This window comes from Corvus hawaiiensis, chromosome 3 (genome assembly GCF_020740725.1).
Source record: "Corvus hawaiiensis isolate bCorHaw1 chromosome 3, bCorHaw1.pri.cur, whole genome shotgun sequence".
Lineage (NCBI taxonomy): Eukaryota > Metazoa > Chordata > Aves > Passeriformes > Corvidae > Corvus > Corvus hawaiiensis.
Window position 1 is genome coordinate 94,557,904 of NC_063215.1, and position 16,783 is coordinate 94,574,686.

A 16,783-nucleotide genomic window follows, 5' to 3' on the forward strand; every position below is an offset into this window, starting at 1 on the left:
CCAGAACACAGTTGGACCACAGCCTTGACCTGCCTGCTCTGACCCTGAGCAGGCTGCTCTGGTAGAGCCTCCTCTGAGCAGGACAGGGGATAATGTGATCTCCAGATATTCATTTCCACCTTGGCTGTCCTGTGATTCTGCAACCTCTTTCCTGAAATTTTTCTATACTCCACTGGTTCTGAAAATAGCTTATACTGTAGACTAGCAGAGGGTACCATGTCCTCTATACTGCATACCCTTATTCAGATTTTTTCTTTCTCTGTGCTTTAGTTTACAGTGAGGGTGAAGGAGAAATGGAGCATATGCCAGTATAAGGATCATTCAGTATCACCTCTCTGGGAGAACAGAAAAGCAAAGCACAGCTATCAATAACTATCTCAATGTTGACAAAAATCAGCATTCATGAGGTGATTATGCACCTTAAGAAAAGCAATTTCTCCCACAATTCAGTATTCCAGCTGCTTACTCTTGCATAGAGCCACCAGCCTGAGCACTGATACTGCAATTTAACGATAAGCAAGTGGCATGACATAGTATGATGTCATGAAATTTAAATGTAAACTTGTGTTACTAAGATCAAATTAATAAGCAACTAGCATTCTGCTTTAACTGTACTGGTAGTACCACTTACAGAAAGCTGTTATTTCCTCTAACTGCTGAAAGCATACCCATGTCTCAAGAACAAGGTTCCAAAGTCTCCCAGCTAACCAAAAGCAAAAATTTACCGTGAGTCAAAATTATCTTTGTTTCCACACTGCGAACCTACTTTTGAATATCCCAACCCATGTGTCTATGGCAATACTGACAGCGTTATTAAAACACAATAAAAAGTCTTTTCTTTACATAACCAAATATGCTCTGTGATTTTATTACAATAAGCGTTCACCATTAGCAGAAGTGACAATACTGAACTTTGTTCAATTAATACTCCTGAAGGTATTAAAACAACTGACACAAATTAAGATAAATTTGTTAAGTTCACAGAATTCTTCAAAACTTGCATATAATGATCAGAAGGAAAATAAAATGCATGAAAACACTGATGTGAGAAAACCCCAATGGTAATACATAATCTTCACTATTAGACCCTTTATCTAAACATACACTTGGTTTTATTAGATAAACGTGATACAAGAAAAATCTATGCAACATACCGTAAATTCCTACCATTTTAGGACAGATAATAACCCCCAAAGAAAACAGCTGCATTTTTTATAAATACCAAAAATCACAACCAGTTCCCTTCAGAAGTGCACCTTCTTAATAAGTTTTAACAACACTTTTGTCAGCACTAGCAGAATTCTGTCACACATGAAAAAATATGTCACCATTTCATTTTTTAAGGCTGGTTTACCAAAGAGCTCACCTGTGTAAAACCAACACCAAGCTTTTATACAGCTGATCAGTGCTCCACATCACAGAGCCACTTAACCACACACAGCTCTCGCTACATTCAAAAGTTGTTCCAATGAGCATTCACTGCCTAAGGGGCTTCGCAAAAACACACAGACAGATCACCACCGTCTCAATATCCCCACAAACACGTGTAAGCAACACTGCACTAACAGGATGCTGCATGGCAGTGCTTTGTGAATTACCACTGGAGCAATGTGCAATTTAAACAGACTCACAGGGGTATGTGGTCTGTGAAAGAACCATCAAGATCACAGCCAAGTCATAAACCTACCTATTTAGACCAAAATCTGTTCCTATTTCACCATACATACCAAAGACGGACACAACCACATAACTGCATGTTGTGGTTTAACCTGGCAGGCAGCTGAGCAACCACACAGCCACTTGCTCGTTCCCCCAAGTGGAATAGGGGAGATAATCCAGAAAAAAAGGGTAGAACTTGAGATAAAGACAGCTTAATGTGACAGAAAAAGAAAGGGAAAATAATAGCCATGATGAAAGAATATTCAAAAGAAGTGATGCACAATGCAATTGCTCACTACCTGCTGATGCCCAGCTCAATCCAAGCAATGGGCCATCACCCTCCAGCCATTTCCCTCTGATTTTACCGTTCCACATGATGCCAAATGGTATGGGATAACCCTTTGGTTAGCTGGGGTCAGCTCTGCTGGCTGTTTCCCCTCCCAGCTTCTTTCACACCTCCAGTCTCCTCACTGGTGGGGTGCTGTGAGAAGCGGAAAAGTCCTTGACTTGGTGCAAACACTGCTCAGCAACAACTAAAACATCAGTATGTTATCAACATTATTCTCATCCTAAATCCAAAACACAGCTACTAGAAAGAAAACTAACTCTACCCCAGTCAAAACCAGGACAGTATCCACCCCCTTATTCTATACCAATCTCATCATGCCCAGGTCCCATACTTTCCAGTACATCCCAAATAATCACAACCACCTTTCCTGTCTTTTGAGATATATGCAGATATATGCAGATATATGAGATATAGGCCCATAGTCTATGTGCCATCCTTCTAAGATGTCCACTCAGTTCACTTAGTCCAGGACTTTGGGCTCCATCTGTCATATCAGTCTTTCAAAGAGAAAGAGATGATATGTGGTGTTGGGATTACTACCTGCTGAAGTCTGGTTCCATCATCACTTCACTTTACTCAGTTTCATCAGCACTCATTCTTCATTAACATGAGTAATTCTTACTGCAATACCATAGATATGGCATAAAGCAACCAGAGTAGTGATGAAATACAGTATTATACAGCAATTAATGTCATCATGGGTTGTTCTCACCCAAAATCTAATCCCCTTGAGTATACATTGGACTTTCCCATCCTTCTGCATTACCCACTGAGTACATCCAGGTCCTTAAGCAAATGCAATCCCATGGATGGGTTTGCCTTTGCCCAAGACAGGAACAACCCAGACTGCCCTCCACAAAATAAGTTTCTATGTGCACTATAGGAACTTTATCCCCTTCTACAGTATATGAAAGTTTTGATTGGGCAGGTCCAGCCAATTTAGCAGATCCCTAGCATTAACTAATCAGATGGCTATTGCTAAATGGATATCCCAATGTCTGAATGTCCCAGTACCTCTTGCTCTCAGAGTGGCCTTTAACAGTCCACTGTATTGTTTGATTTTCCCAGAGGCTGATGCATGATAGCAAAGATGATATATCCAACTCTTTGGCCTAGATGCCTATGAGGTTGTTGTGGAAATGAGTCCTGTATCTCCTGTGGTTTTGATGTGCCAAATCCATAGTCCAATAAACCTGGTAGTCAAACCTGGTAGTCCCCTTCCTTTACCCAGCTGGAGGCAGGACCCCCTAGTCATAAATACTGGTCACAGTATTCATTACTACTTGCAAATACAAATAAGCCCCCTCACTGGCGGGGCAGTATGAGAAGCTGAAAAGGCCTTGGCTTAGTGCAAGCACTGCTCTGCAACAACTAAAACATCAGTGTGTTATTCTCATCCTAAAGCCAAAACACAGCACTGTACCAGCCACTAGGAAGAAAATCAACTCTATCCCAGCTGAAACCAGGACACTGCAGGTTTAAATCTTTTTAACTGACGCCTGTTTTCAACACGGATTACCAAACGATTAGTGCCCTATTAATTTCAGGAGAGCAACAGAGGCAGTGCCAAACAATCAGAGTACTTGCACACCCAAAAGCAAATTCACCCAAAAGTAGTCATTCAGTCTGCTTCGAAAAGAGGAATTTGACCAACACATGACCTTGACACAGATGATCATTTAAAAGTGTGTTAACAAAAGTAAGCCTGTCCTGTGGAATTTTCCTAAAGCATTTTCTACAGCACAAGTGATATAAAAGCGTCACTTTTCTTGCCAACTATCTTTTTCTGCTTTTCTGTCCTCCTCACTGTTTATTAACAATACAGTGGCCAAAGCAATGAGTGATGTATGAAATGGGTATAAACTATATTAAGCCAGGAGAGTTTGAAAATAAAACTTGCCACAATGAGTGGAGTTAAGAGTTATGAAGCCTAGAACAGTGGTCTTCAAAGTGGGCGTGTGCAAGACAATCCAGTGGGGTGCAAGAAGAAAGTATCAAAACTTCAGTACTACATGAAGTTTTAATATACACACATATACTTGTGTATGTAAATAAATATACATATAATGGGGGTGCATGCTCAAAAATCTTACCAATAGGGGCGTGCAATCAAAAACATTTGGAGATCACTGGCCTAGACCCTTAAATATTGACTCACTTCTATATTTGAATCAGTCTTTGAAGACTTCAGCCAGTGGAGGCTCTAGGCGAGGCTTGGCTGGGCCATTGGGGCCCATCAACGCATTCAGGGCCCTGCCAAGAGCCCACGCTAGAGACAGCTGGGGAAAACACACCTTGGGAAGAGTCACACAACTTGCTGGAGCACTGTTACAATGTAGCCTAGCAATATCTAATTATCAATACTGGTCTACAGTGTCTTAAAAAAAAAAAAAAAGCCACAAAAATCTGCTTATAAGAAGTAGGCCAAACTCAGCCCTGTTAGTGCATCCAACTAATTTACAAAGGGCAATCCTCACTAATTAGCCACAACCCAGCACAGATATTCCCTGTAGCTTGCTACCACACCGGCAAATATAGCATAGATTTCAATTTGGATCACATGTACTTGTGCAAGAAGCCCTGCCTATCCCTTTCAGGAAATAACCAGAGTGCCCTTTATCACATGCTCCCAAACAGAATAGGAAAGAAGTTGAAAGTAATAAAACTAACAAGGAAATCCCAGCTATGCAAGCCAATCCTCTGGGAGACTCTTATTGGCCTTAAAGCCTCTGCCTTCATTTCAACACTCCGACCTACTACAGAGCAAAGAGCAACGAAAGATGAATAGAGCAGTCCTGCCCTCCTCTCATCCACTTTCCCTGGATCAGCTCAAGGCTTTGAAGAGTCATCTGGAACAAAAAAATCTGATAAAATACATTGATCTGTTTCAACTTAGGATGAGCAAGATTCTTGACTGGTTCTGGTTTGCCACAGGGCTACAGCAGTGCTGGTGCCAGCACAAGAGAGGGGGAAGGGAGCAGTGCTTCAGTCAGCTTAAAGCAAGTGTGGGGCTGCAGCACACATATGAATACAACCGACACACTCACATTAGCACGGCGCAGGCAGCGGTCCAGGGCAGTGATTCCCTTTCCATCAGCACTTGTGCTGAAATCTCTGTTTGGCTTTTACACATACACACAGTTCTTAAAAGAAATACAAAACAACGTGAAGGAGTCCAACAGAGTGCAAGTCAAATCCTGTGGTCACATGAAGGAACTGCCTTTCTTCAGCCTGAGCAACAGAAGGCAAACCCAGGTGCTACCTGCAGCCTGCTAAAAGGGGCACTAAGATGAGCCAAGCAGGTCTCTTCTTATCAACACACAGCAAGACACGAACCAAGGGCCAAAACACGTAACACAGAAAATCCCAACCCGATGCAAGGAAAAATGTTCACTAAGAAGAATGTCCAAGCAAGAGGGTGGAATCACCCTCTTCAGAAATGTTCAAAACTCAAATGGTCCTGACCAACCTGTTCTAAGGGTGAAGCTTGTTCTGCTTACAGCAAGGGGCAGGGCCAGGTAACCCCTAGTGGTCCTTACCAGCCTAAATTTTTAACCAACATGCTACACAATCCATAGTATCATGTAACACATGCAGGTTCTACAACCTGCAGCGTCATTAAAACTAGATTTGCCCGGAAGCAGTCCAACTATTCACATATGCTTCATATACTATCCGTATTCTAAGTGCTGTAAGCACTGGATTTTAAATTTACTCAAGCTATATTCAAGCTTGCCACAAAATAATTATTTTCCTTTCTCAAAGCCACATAATTTCATACAGCCTTAATAGATCACTTCAGATACAAAGCAATAAACCACTATTTTCACTTTCTGCAAAAAGCACAAGCTAATGGATAGCTTAGAAGAGCAACATTTAGAGCAATCATTTCCAAAAGGTGTGATATAATCAATATCAAAACCTGGTAAGTAACAAGTAAATAAATTTATCTGCAAAACCGTTGGAAAAATCTAGACTTAAAAGTTTTGTGCAAATACATGGGATCAATCCCTGACTGGCAGCATGACTCCTGAGAGTGAACACTGACCTTTGGAAATTGATGCTTCAGAGCAAGGTAATGACTGCTGTAGCTAAACCTTTATAATGGGAGATAAACTTGCACGCAGTAACGCACATAGCACCTGAAGCAATTACTGTTGTCATTATGACACACACCCACTAATCTTCACAACTTCAATATGACTTTGTATACATCATGTCAGCAGGAATTCTGACAAGATCTCTCCCGTGCTTTATAATGAACCTGTCCTATCAAATCTTCTGAATTGTTCTGTTGCTCTACCATTCTCCATTCAGAATTTTAACTGACAATCCCAACGGTAAATAGTAACTTCACTATGGAATAGCTGAAGAAACACATTGCCACTGGAACAACAGTCACCAGAACAACAAAACCAGAACGAATCAGTTACTGCAACAGTCACTGCAGAGAATGGTACCGCTGTGAACTGAGTGTGCTACATCAAATTGGTGGCATTTTCACCCCTCACAACCTTTCTGAGCACGGATATAAGACACCTCTACTAACCCAATCCATCCCTTGCTAAATTACATAAAAGGATTGCAGCAGCATTAAGTGACCCCACACTGACTGCAGAGGTCGAACACCCAGAACTCACGTCCTTCCCTCACACAAATTTCCACCAGAACTCTCATTCATTTCCAGAGTGCTAGTATTTTGCTCAGTGTGCTTCTGAACCAGGGGGAAACAACCTGAGTTTTATCACCCATTGGGTAACATAGCAGCAGCGTGCACTTCAGGTTGCTAACGTGCTGTAACCACTGCCTGCCTTACCCTGTCAGTTCTCTCTCACGTTCCTATCCAACAGGCAGCCTCGGATCCAGTGAAGGAAACTCCTACACAGGAACAATCAGACCTCATTTGCATTCTCTGCAACACAGAAGTGTAAGAAAAGAGTATAAACTCAAACCCTTATTACCATATAGTTTATTCTTAAATTTCAAGTCAATATGACTTTTGAGCAATCTAGTATCTTGCGAAGTGAATTTCAGATTCTTGTAAGTAACCAAGACCGTTATCTTATAATCAACTTAAGAGCGGCTCACCATGTCAAGCCCTCTGCTCTCAAAAAATTGATTTTTATGTGAATGGAATACAAAAGTTGATATTAAGAGGTATTTCCACTTCCCCCTCTTGTTACTGTAAAAAAATCATATGCTGCACAGCACTCAGTGGAAAAGAGGTAAATATTGAAAAATTCATTGCAAACGAAAATCTCATTCAAACATCACAATTTTCCAAAAACTGTCATTTCAGGACAACAGGAGTAAGGAAACAAAATTAATTTTAAAATACACTTTGTGAAACACAAGGCCTTAACTACTCACTTATAAACTATGCTGTACTTATATTCTACAATATGGAATTACTCCTTATGAATATATTCTTTCCCAGAGTAATCAAAAAAGTAACTACTACACTGTTGCAAAATCTACCAGGAACTGTGCTCTAAAGAACAGCTAACAAAGTAAGAAATTTGGGATTCTAACCTAGTCACATAGTGCATTATGCAAGCATTAACTTTCTAAATATACAAAAATATGTTTTCAGTCCAAGAATCTAAATCTGAACAGTACTTTTAAGATGAATTTCTAATGTTTGAAATTAGATGTGGAACTGAATTTAAGCATCAATATTTCAAATACATCTGTATGCAACAGAGTATGAGAAGAAATCGGTAATTTTTAAATATTCAAAAGAATTATGAAAAAACCTTTCTGAGAAAAACTACTCTAAAAAATAAAAACTATTCAGGAATCAGAAAAATAGCAACAAGAAAAGGGACACAAAAGTGCTTCCTCTCATGAATTTCTAGGCACATTATGCCTCTCCATGGTTTTTAAGATCTGGCAGATGAACACCTAAGAGGACAAGCAGGATCGTTACACAATTGTGAAATACCAGCTCCACACACAGAAGGAAATAGAAACCACACACTACAACACAGACAACCTACAATAGGCTGTTTATCCAACTCTTACATTTTATTTCCCTTTAGTACGCCATTAAAAAAATACTGATTTGAGTTTGTCAAATGTGTTAACTTATCGAACTTCCAAAATCCACAGTGATATTTTAGTATGTTAAGAAAAAAAACAGGAAATGTGCTGTTCAACTAACAGTTGAACTGTTATATGATACTAAAGGCTAATCCAGATACAGTCAACACACCAAGTACACGTGTGAATGCCCAGTGTGGCTGTCTACAGTCTGGTTTCCTCCAAAGACACATGTTCAGCACAGAATTTCTAATTTATTCAACACAATCTTTTTCCTACTGCATCCAGAGCTGCTCTCAGCAATACCAAAATCTTGAGAAAACTTTCATCAGGAAACAGACTTTTTTAAACCACACAGAAAAAAGCCAGAGTAACCTCAGTCTGGAAGTCAGGATGCTTCCCTATCCCATGGGACTCCCGAGGCTAAAGGCTGGGCTCAGACCTTTCCCCCAGCAATGACTATCCTCATCACTACGCTATGGCCTATTTTGGGCTCTGTCTTCCAAGCTGCTTCACCACATACACAATTCCTCAGGAATTTCAATATTCATAAAACATTTTGAAAGGTACCGGTTTCATCCCAAAAGAGGCAAAGGAGGCATAATCTCAGCAGTTCCTCAGGAAGGAAACATTTGCCTGCCCAAAAGAAATTAGATGCTCCTAAGCATTTCTACAAACTACTGTATGCAATAGTGCAGACTGTTAGCATATGTTATTTGTGCAAAACAATACTTCAAGGAATGTTGAGTCAGTCCCTCAGATGCTCTTACCTTGTTTCTATTAGAGAATACTCGAGTTTCATACTTGTCTTTCTGTGCATATAGTTTTCAAAGACTCTGAAAAATTATTCTGCAATCCCATAACTTCTTTATGAACTGATCATTTCTCAGCTGATTTATAAGCCAATGCCCAATTAATACCTTTTCATTGCCACTCTAGTCCATCCTAGTTTAAAAACCAAACCTTGCCACAAGCACATGAGCTATATCAGCTAACAACTGCCAATAATTATCTGAACAGCCATTTATACTCCTTTCAGTTATTATGTTTGGGAAATCTTCTGAAACTTGAATAGGATGAATTGACAGATGTGTAACTATTTCAGCAGTGCAGTCCATATCAGCACCCCCAAATCCAACCTGAAATTCCCCCATGCCACCCATTCTGTCAGTCTTGAAGCCAATGCCTTGCTTAAGACCAATGGAGATTTCGCCACCTATTTCAGTGGGGCCAAGATAACTTCTGTAGTTGATTTATCTCAATAAATTCAAGCTTCAACACCAGATCTTGAAATTCCGTGCTTGGATCAAGTTCACAGTAAAACTACTGCAAGTTCCACCTGAGACAAGGTGTAAGATCAGAGTTCACAAAAATAATCAATCAGTCTCTCGCAATGAAGTTAAATCTTTCTCCCCAGACCTCCCCTCTCTTCACTTCACCACCCTTTCTTAATACCTTCAATGAGAGAAAGGTTACTGTGCTACATTTTTACAGTGATTTTTACTGCTTGCTTTCTATTTCTTTTGGTAAGGGTTCCCTTAATTCTAGAACATTTTAAAATTACTGCAAGAAAAGAAAGGAATAAAAAAAACCTTGATAGTCTCTTTGTGCTAGTTAACGATGGTAATTTTTGTCTAAAACTTCAACAATTCTCAAATAAAGCAAAAATAATACCAACAGATGAGTTGGGCTTTTTTCCACAAGGAAAGCAGGAACAAATTAATATTTGAAAATAAGGATACACACATTCATTTAACTATGTGATGACCTTGAAAAAACCTCAGTTCAGGCTGGTCCTTATGCATCTAGTTGGTGTGACAAGGGCCTTCCCAAAACTGCTCATTCTGACTTTAAAACAGTGGCAGCTCACAATGAATGTCAGAACAGTTTATTATTGTCACTGCTTCCCCTCTGCCATAAGAAAGAAAATCACACTTGTCTTTGTAGATAATTTCCATGTCTATGCTGGCCCGGGTATATGAAAATTAAAAACCTTTCAAGTACAGATGCAGCTTATTCCAGCAGAACCACTGTAAGGAATTCTGCCAACTCTCTGAACAGAGTGACTACTTTATCAGAGAGGCTCTTATGCTTGCTCTGCAGCCACTACTTAGTCAGGAATGACACACTTTCACGCTCTCACTGCTACATCTACCCTAAAAAGCACCAGCCATTAGATTTAACACAAGCTTAATGCAGCATAAAGAGGCACGATCATTGATCATTAGAGCCTCATGGTGAAACCTAACTGCAGTTACGAAGATACTACTTCTCTGGAACCCATATGGATACCAGCAAAATTCTGGAAAAGACAGCAGGGAGCATACCCAGGCATCCATGACTGCAAAGCCCTTCAGCTCTAGACTATGGACTTAGCTCTGCCACAAAACTTCAAGAATACAGAAAGGGACCTTGGAGGAAACTGGAAATGCAGCTTATACTAGCACAACTTTGGGGCTTTCCTCTCAGTAAAATTAAACTAAATACATAAACTGTACTGGAAAAGGACACTTGAAGGAGCTGGGGCAGGAAAGCTGCACATCCATAAGGTGATGTTAATACTTAGCTACAGTAGAACCATCTCTTGTACCACTGACCTCAACTGAGTCCACACATTTACCGAGAGCATTTTCAACTCAAGAATACAGGTATCATATACAAAGCAAGCACTCGAAGTATGAAAAAAATAAGCACACACCTAAACACACGAGCATCACGCCAGTGAGTAAGCCAAGGTGTATCAATGGAAGCACAACCAGGCTACTGTATCAACAGGGTGAGCCTCACACTCCTCCAGCAATGTAAACAAGCGATACCCAATGCAAAGTGCTACTTGCAACAACAACAACAACAAACTTTTAAGCTCAGACAGACAAAAACACATCTAAAAAGAACTGGTCTGGAATATTTAAGTACTACCCAACAAAGATCTCAACTCAAGATGAGCATACACCATGCTTTAATGCAAGCAGGCCAGTGTGCAGATTATATATAGTCATTTGGCAAGTATTAGGCCCTGAGAGAATATAAGCTGGTCATTTTTATCCCATTTCTTTGCTATTTTCACAAATTAATTAAAAAAAAAATGCACAATCTCCCAGACATTAGGACATAATAGAGAAATTTTATTATATAAAAGTACACTATCATTAAAAAAAAATTCATTATCTTGATCCCAAGATTCCTGTTAACAAAAGTAATCACTTCAAGAAGCAGTGACTTCAATGAGGTTCAAAGATTTCTGAAATATGTGAACAAATACTGTACTCCACACTCAAAATATCTGTAAACAATTAAAGTTTTACAGCTGGTGTGGTTTTTTCAAAGCTAAAATGTTAATAAATTTGACCCCCAAAAGTCTTTAGAAAAGACAGTTTATATCCAGACAATTTTTTAGTATATTCCAAGCAATGAGTGTGTGTTTAAAACCCTTCCACTTCAATGGGCAAAAAATTTAAACAGCCTTAAAATTATTCCTGAATTTTAGAAAATCTCCCACTTCCATCCAGAATGAGCAACAGCAATGGGGAAGCCCTCCTCTGGTGTGTCAAAAAAACAAAAACCCAAGAACTACACAAGCATTCCACACTCCTCAGCGGGCACAGCCTAAGTTGGTCTGGCAGCACACTTTGCTCTTCCCAGGTACAGGTGATGTTGGCATTAAACTCAAGCCTCATGAGCTTTGAGCAGATCGTACAGAAATGTTAAAACAAAAAAAAAGTGGTTTTGGAAAAAAAACCCAGGCAAGTATTTTCAGTCCTCTTCCTAAAAACAGCACCAAAACAAAACCTTAAAATTATATTGAGGTCGAGCTGCCAAATTAAGTCATTTAGAAAAGACAGCTTCCTCTACGACATAAAGGAGCGATGGAAACTTGAAAATATGCTAGCCCCTCCCCCCACCAAAAAATTACAAAGATAGTAACAGCAACAAATAAAGCAACCTAGCCACCAAAAAATTACCTATGCTTTTATTTTTTGCAAGCGCTTTTAAAGGTACTGAAGCCTTTTCAATGAAGAATACCTTGCCCTATGCACTACACTGGATCCTTTTTTACAGGTGGATTTCTTTTTCAATGTCATGTTTTATTTTTTTGGTCATTTTTTTGGTTCCGAACAAGATGTTCTTTCAAATCTTTTTTTAAATTCCTATACTCTGAATGACAAGAAACACGTATTTCAGAGGTAAAAAAAACAAGCTTAGAAAGGGATGTTGGCAGGCTTGAAGCTGCGCCCACGGGCCCCTGCGAGCTAAGCCTGTTTAACACCCCCCTCAAGACAGTAACCAAAGACTAGGAAAGGAGTGTGGGGTACGGGAGGGAAGCAAGGCTTTTAGGATTTCGCGGAGAGGCTCCCAAAGCCCAAGACAAGAACGCTTCCCAGACAAGACACAGAAATATGGCCCGAGCTGGGCGCGACGGCACCGCCCCACACGGCGCGGCGACAGCAGAAAAGACCTTAAAATGGCGCCCGTGGGGGAGGAGAGCGGGTGAAACTGCGCAACAAACGCTGGCAGGGAGCCAGGCAGCGCCATCTTCCCGCTCCCCCGCGTAGCCGGGGCTGCCTGCCCGCCGAGCCCGGGCACGGCCGGGGCCGCCGCCGGAGCCGCTTTCCCCTCTTCCCTGCAGTCCCTCGGCCACCCCGCCCTGCCGAGCCCGGGGAAGGAGAGGAGCGGGGAGCAGGGAATGGCGAAAGGCAGAGGCCTCCACATCTCCTTCCTCCCCACAGTGATTAGAAACAGTTCTGAGTAAATATCAACGTGCTTTCTATACGTCGTTCGATTTTGCCCGGCTTTTAACATCTCTATGCCTGTTTTCTGCCATCATCTGTAACTGAATTTTGCAATTAATACCAAAAAAGCAAAATATCATTTACATACTGAATACCACTCGTGACTCAATAAATGTTAACAGTGAGCATTTCAGAAAACCCCCTCCACGACCGACTACTGTTTCAAGCCACAAGTAAAAAATGTATTTACAAAATACTGCTTCTTTTACGCAAAATAATCCCAGCAGCACAAAGGATAGGATTCACATCCATTCTACAGCGAAGCCAAAGGGGTCACTCCAGAAAGAGACGCTTTATTGTGTTTTAAAGAGGCGTTACAATTAAATATTATTTCTCTCCAAAAGAAAAAAAAATTAAATAAAACAAAAAGCACATCGAAAAACTTGGTCCCGAAAAGGCAAAAAAAAGCGCATTAGCCCAAACCTACCGCTCGAGCATTTCGCGCACCCACAAAAAGCGGCACCGTTTCCATTCCTCGGTTAAAAGCAGGAGGCACGGAGCGATTCGGAGGAAATTGCAAATAAAAAACCAAACAAATCAAATCAAATCTAGTGGCGACACCGAAAACGAGGAAATGAGTGAAAAATAAATCCCCAGAAGGTACAAATCTGAGACACAAGCTCAAAGAAAAGACAAGATTAGGGTGGTGGCGAGTGGACGGGGGAAAGGAAAAAATCAAGCCATGAGTGAAAAAGGGAAAAAGAAAAGAAAAATCCTTCCCAGCTGCACAGCCAGGAGAGAGACGAAGTGTCTCCATTTTCCCGACGAGGAGGAAGAAAAGACTGTTTCACAGACCACAGAGCTTTAGAGAAAAGCAAAGAAACGAGGGGGGAAAAAAAAGAGGGAGGAGATTTGAAAAGATTATTTTTCTTTCTCCCTCACACACTCTCTCTATCCCCCTCTCTCCCTCTCACTCTCTCTCTCACACTCACACATACACACACACACACTCTCCCTCCTCTCCTCTTTCCATCCCTCTCTTGATGGCCATCAAGGGGGCGGAAAATAAAAAAAAAAAAAAAAGACAACAACAACAACTAATTTTAAACCGGCTCAATCAATGAGTCATTAAAAGAGATTTTTCTTCCCTCCTCTCCTGAATTTGCATGGCATCAGCAAGAAGGAGAAAAAAAAAAAAAAGAAAAAAAAACCCACCCCAAACCTCTCCCCTCTCTGCAGCTATCAGCCTGGACCTGAAACCTTATCTCTCCCTTCAACCCCCCCACCCCCCCCCCCCCGCGCCTTTATTTTAAGAAACAACTTTTTTTTTAAGTGCCCTCAGCAGCCACCACCACCAGCCTCGCGGAAAAAAAAAATTAATATATATAGTTCATTTCCATGTGAATCCACATCTGCCCAAACAACAGCCACCCACAAAATATCCCTCTTCTTCCTCCTCGTCTCCCCTCTCGCTCGCTCTCTCTCTAGATATATATTTATATACATAGCCCCAGAGCCAATAGCTCTCTGGGCTGAAACCTAATATCCTGGTTTTGGCAACTCCTGGTTGTTAATTTGCTCCTCTTTCTTTTCTGTCTGTCTGGAGATAGATTTCCCCCCTCTCTTTTCCCTCCCCGAAGGAAGGGAGGAAGGAGGTTGTGTGTTTTTTTTTTCCTTGAAATTTTTATCACAAAATTATAATACACTCAAAGGGAAACTCACCGTCATGAAAAAGCAGTGCCTTGTCAACGGGGTTTCTTCGCCATCACATCAGGGGCTGGCAGTGTAGGAGAGAGAGAGGGAGAGCGAGAGAGCGAGGGAGGGAGGGGGGAGAGCGAGCGGGAGAGGGAGCGAGCGAGAGAGGGGGAAAGAGAAAGCGAGCGAGAGGAGAGCGCGGCTCCGCTCGGCTCCGCTCCGCGCCCGCACCGCCACCGCCACCGGCACCGCACCGCCGGGCCCGGCACGGCACGGCCGCGCAGCTCCGCCGGGACACAACGCCGCAGACCGGCGCCCGGGCACACGCACCGCCGCCCTGGCATGATGAGTCCCCAGCCCCAGCGCGATCCTCGCTCCGCGTTTTTACAGCCAGGCCCTTTAAAAACTTTAGCTCCTTTTTTTTTTTTTTTTTTTTTTTTTTTTTTGGGGGGGGGGGTGGGGTGGGGGGGTTGCTTTTGAGAAAGCCGTAGGTCCGGCTACCTAGCCCGAGCTGTTTGCTTTAGGTAAAAGTTGGGGTGTGTTAGGGGTTACAGGAAAATAAACTAAAGTTTTTATCCTGTTAATGTCAAAAATTTGGTTGATTTCCTTCATATTAAAGCTGTAAGCCACTATGAGCTTTGTGGGAGGGAGGGGATTCCCAGAAAAATAAATGCAAGACCAGGGGGCTCCCCAGAAAAATAAATGCGAGGTCACCTTGAAAAAGATAAGATTTGATCCCCTGACAAGCTACAAAATTTTAAGTATTTTTAGATGTATTCTTATCAGCCTTGCTGGAAACAAATTACATTAATTTCAACTACTTAAAAAAGTTTTGGGTAACCTAAAAATGTTAATTTAAAGTCAAAGGTTATAGCACTGAGAGTTCATTGATGCTATTCTACAGTTCACTTGTGCTAAAAACATTAATAACTTTATTCAAAGCTTTTTCATTATAGAAAATGAACCCAGCTTACAGTATTCATTTCATTCATTCACTGAACGTAATTTAAATAATTCTAAAAAATTAATTATTTTTGCAGATAATTCAGAGAAGCCTGGTTTATTTAAAAAAAAAAAAACACGATTGAAAACAGATTCTTAGCATGCAGATATGTATAGTAATGCTTTCAAAACAACAACAAAAAAACTCTTTAAGACCTTTATTTTGCTAGTAATGGTAATTCCCAAGGGCTTTTCTATTTTATTCCTAAGTAACTTTGTTAAGTTACTCCTTAGAGACGAGGATTTGAAGACTTTATTTAGTAGCACATCCTTCTTTATTAGTTTACACAGCTCAAAGAAACTCCTAAAAAGGTTTTGGTTTTTAAATACAACTGTATCAAAATGGTTATGGACAGCGTACTAAGTGGACCTTCTCAAAGAAGTTGGCCTGATTCCTTATCTTGTAAGAAGAAAAACCTCAGCACTGCTTTTCAATTTGAATCTTGTTATATTATTTTTTTAAGTAATCAACCAATTCCAAACTTTTTTTTTCCCCCAAGCTAAGACTCTTCTACAAACCTTGTTTACATGCATGCCCACAGTAGAAAACTGAGGTGAAGTTTCAAATCATCCCTAAGTGGGAGGGTTGGGCCCAAGCAAACAAGCCTTTGCAGGAGTCCAGCAGATCCTTTGTGTAGCCCAGACTGAACCCACACATGGCAGTGTGTTATTAAAGATATATAATATATAACATTATATTATATATAATATTAACTGCCCTTCTCATGAGTACAGCAAGGACCCCAACAGCCACAGCATGGACGGAAACACCACACATGCCAAAGAGCTCTGGAAGAGCTGTAAGCCTGTACTCCTGACACCAGCATTAGAAAATCCAAAAGGCCAAACTTCAAGGTTCCTAACTTCAGCAAATGCTTCAAGGCCAAACTCTGCCCTGAATTCAAGCCTACTCAGCATCACTGGCTTTAGAGAATATTGCTCAACTTGTATGGAGGGATACCACCAGCATTCTTCTGATTTGCTTAACAGGAAGGAACTTTGCTTCAGAGGTTACAAGGCAGAACATTTGATCAGTGTATTATTATCACTCTCCCAGCCCTACAGAAACCACAAATAGGAAGTAGGCAATATGATACAAAGAAGGAACTGGAGAAAGGAAGACAAATGATTTTGAATGGAGTCTGTTATCATAAGAAATACAAGGAATCCTACGTAAATTTTCCATGATGGTGCCCTAACTAACTTTCCCTGAAGGATGTTTCAAAGCAGCATTGACAATAGCATTACTAAGCAGGTACAGTACAAAAAGGGAAGGAGAGCTAACATCATCTATACAATGAAGCAC

General features: G+C 41.0%; 1 protein-coding gene across 5 annotated transcripts in view; it reads right to left on the reverse strand.

The window, feature by feature from the left end:
* BICRAL (BICRA like chromatin remodeling complex associated protein) overlaps positions 1-14,733 on the reverse strand; it is a 36,788-nt gene extending 22,055 nt beyond the window's left edge. Inside the window, exons 1-2 of one of the 5 annotated variants that reach the window (XM_048296407.1) lie at positions 14,503-14,733; positions 6,825-6,920 (exon numbers count right to left, since the gene is read on the reverse strand). The gene's annotated coding sequence lies outside the window, so the exon portion shown is untranslated. Of the gene's footprint in view, positions 1-1,366; positions 1,492-6,824; positions 6,921-13,267; positions 13,719-14,502 lie in introns of those variants that run through there. The other 4 variants (XM_048296409.1, XM_048296405.1, XM_048296406.1 and 1 more) reach the window with 4 other exon arrangements.
* Positions 14,734-16,783: the final 2,050 nt, after the last annotated feature.